Below are 3,445 nucleotides of genomic sequence, written 5' to 3'. Positions count from 1 at the left end.
CCTAAATATCAGGAGCTATGATATTAACAGTAAGAATGAAGAAAATAAAGAGTATTTTCTCCTTCTTCTAGGGATGAGCCATGTCTTGGACTTTACTGAATTTTTTTTTACCTATAGGTTTTGGGCACAGAATTTCTACTCTTTGCTAATAAAATTAGTTATCAAAGTCTAGAGCAGATATTTTTAATTTTCTTGAATAAAAAAATGAGTTCTAGTTTTTAAATTTTCCCCTGAAATTCAAAACTCACTATAGATCAAATTTCTACAGTAGATCAGATGCTTAGAAAATTGATGTGGAATTACCATGATTGAATCAGGTCTAATGAGGAAGAGAACCCAGACCAAATAGTTCAATAGAGAACATTAATAAAGACCACTAGTCACAAAGAAATAAAAAGAGCTAGAAGATGATTGGGGAACAATGGAGACGCCCAGAGTTTTGTATCAACCCCCATAAGTCAGTGTCAGCCAAAAGTTATTCCAGAACCGTAGAGATGAAGAAGATGGTGCTACCAGAGGCCTGAGAATATAGAATATCCAGACAGAAGCTGGACCACAGGGGAGTAACCACTCACGGAAGCAAGGTCCGTTTGAGAACTAGGATAATGGCAGGGATATGCTCAACAGAAATTATGACCAAAAAGAGAAGGTCTGCCAGAGAGAGAAGGAATTATAGAGACTCAGTCTATGCTACAAATATTGCCCAAAGCCAAGACAGAAGGTAAAGAAGTAACCTAGCAGCCCTCTCATAGTCCTTCAATTTCCTAGTTTTGTCTCCCATTAGCTATATCTATCCAGAAAACAACTGGCAAAGGAGGTATAAAAAGTCAAGTTTGCAGGGATCAGGGCCCTGAAACACAGCAGAAGAGTAACAAATGCATCTTTTCTCAGAGTGAAGTAGACTTGATGGAGGGGAATTTGGTGGAATATCCAGAACTTCGGACTAGGAAAGAAGTAAGAAACATAGGGTTGGAAAGTTCTATAGTGATTATAATAGTAACATCATAAAAAACAAGCATATTCACATTGTTAGTGTTTATTCTAAATGTTATAACAAAGAACAGAAATCTCAGAAATGTTTTAAAATATCTATGAGCTCTTGATTCAGAGCTCTTGAAATCTTGCTTGTGAATTTTTTTTTTTTTTTTTTTTTTTTGGTGATAGCACTTATTGAAAGCTTAATATCTGCCAGGCACAGTACTTTACATGAATATTCTCATTTAATCCTCACAAGAGCTCTATAAAATAGGTATGATTATCTTAATTTTGCAAGTGAAGGAACGAAGACTAAAAGAAGTTAAACAATTGTCTGAGGTCGTAGTGGTGGTAAGTGGGAGAGTCCCTATCTGAACTCATGTTTCCTGATCTCTAAACCCTGTCATTGATCACTATGTAATTCTGCTCCAGTGAGTGCTGGCCGAATGAGGCATCATTATGTGTTATTTATAATCACCTTTCTGGAGCAGATGGCTCTCTCCCACTTCCACAAAGCTGGCTCCATATAATGATGGTTAAAATTAAATTGGCGTTTTATATCCAACCCACGCACCAAAGATGAAATCATTCCTGCTTATATGACCAATGATTTTTTAAAGGCTATCTGTACATTTTTTATCATCTTCTTAATCACCTGTAACTACTACTCTGTTCTTCTGTAAGATGGCTAAGGGGATAGGTACATTGAGACAGGGAAGGAAACATTCATCTACAGGCAGACATAGCAAGTCTTCTTTTCACTCAAGACAACATCACAGATCACCTTAACCAGGACCTTGCTGATTTTGCTTTGTCAGCCTTTAAGTGGAAAAGCTTTTGGAGGTCAACATTAGGACACACTGCTACCTTCTGCAGGCTAAAGGAAGATTATTTGATGATCATGTCCTCATCCTGCCCATTGGACACTAGTAGTCAGTGGTGTAGCTTTCAGCAGAGACAGCAGAAAAGGTGGAGAAGTATGAGACTACACTGAAGCTGTTCTCTAAGAAATGAAGGAAATCGTGTGTTCTGTTTTAGAGAAACTAGAAGAGCCGACAACTTCAGCTCCTGGTCATTCCTGTGTGACTCAGTTTCTGCAGTACTGACGACATTAAAGATGCCATCATTACCCAGGCACAAGACAACAGACAGAGCTGTTGGAAATCCCAAAGCACTCTGTCCTTGAGTGGACTGCACAACCAGAAGTAGCATATTTTTATAGTGAACTTGACAGAGGAGAAAAGCTTTTCCACAGAATTAGAAAGAATTTTCTTTTGCAGTTTGGAAGGTACTGGCCAGTAGAGCCATCCTTAATTTTCATTAGTGGCAGCAGTGGCAGCTCAGCAAGGAAAAAGAGTAGACCCTGGAGAGACTTTGAGCTTTTTGACTTCAATCTGGAAGGGAAAGTCACTTTATGAACTTCACAGAAAGTGGTAGCAGCCTATTTGAAACTACAGTCTTCCATGGGAACTGTTTCCCTGGCTCTTTTTCATGCATTCCCATGGAACCTACTCGCAGCAAGAGGCCTAAGATTGATCTTTTGGAAGAAGTTACAATCTAGAATGAAAATCCTAGTTAAAAGCATTTGTCATCCAGCTCCAAGTACAGCTTGTATTTATCAACATTTTCAAAAACATCTAAACTATCTAATAAAATCCAAATAATTTCCCATAAAAAAATAATGTGTGATGGGTAGAGGATAACATGAATTCTGATATTTTTACTTTAGACTAAATTAGACAGATATTTGGTTGAATATTTAAACCTAAAGTTCTTAATTAATTAATTATTAATTTCTGATAAACTATGTAGTGTATATGTGTTGTGTGTGTAATGTGTGTGTGTGTGTGTATTGTGTGTGTGTATTGATAATTTGGTAAAAGAAAAGAAGATGTAACTGCAGCTATTCCGGAACTCTTTCTCAAAATTGCATAAGCCAACGGCATTTTAGAAACTCGTTTTTAATGAGTATCAATAATAAATAATAAAACAAAGAATAATAAAGTATATACTATATACTAATAAAATTTAGTCCTTATATATTCCTATATAATGCTACCCAGGTTACTGGACATGTTTCACAAAGGAATGTACCTCAAAAAAATAGTAAAAAGTGGAGTATCTTTCTTCAGTTGCATCCATTGGGCACCATGAAAATATATTTTCTATTTATGGAGCTAGAATGGCATTGGGTAAAGGGCACTCGTTAGGAATTCAGGTGTCTCACCTGTCCTCCATCTTTACTCTATAACCTTAAACGTGTCACTTTGCCTCATTTCTTAGCAGCTATTTATTCATAGTGTGAGGCAATTACTTCCTGCTTTTTCTACCTCAAATACATGTGAGGTAGAAAAATGTAAAATACGATACTTGATGTTAATGCACTTTGAGAACTCTTTAGAAATTTAAGTTACCATAAACATTCTTCTGAGTTAGTGTGTGCTTGTCTAGTTATACATACACATACACT

General features: G+C 36.5%; 1 pseudogene; it reads left to right on the top strand.

Annotated features, from left to right (window-relative positions):
• The first annotated feature begins 1,659 nt into the window (after positions 1-1,659).
• On the top strand, positions 1,660-2,393 carry LOC120609392 (CWF19-like protein 1; annotated as a pseudogene).
• The last annotated feature ends 1,052 nt before the right edge of the window (positions 2,394-3,445 follow it).

Source organism: Pteropus medius, unplaced genomic scaffold (genome assembly GCF_902729225.1).
Source record: "Pteropus medius unplaced genomic scaffold, Ma_sr-lr_union100, whole genome shotgun sequence".
NCBI classification, from domain to species: domain Eukaryota; kingdom Metazoa; phylum Chordata; class Mammalia; order Chiroptera; family Pteropodidae; genus Pteropus; species Pteropus medius.
The sequence above is the reverse complement of the archived record's forward strand: the minus strand, read 5'-3'. Positions and strand labels throughout refer to the sequence as shown.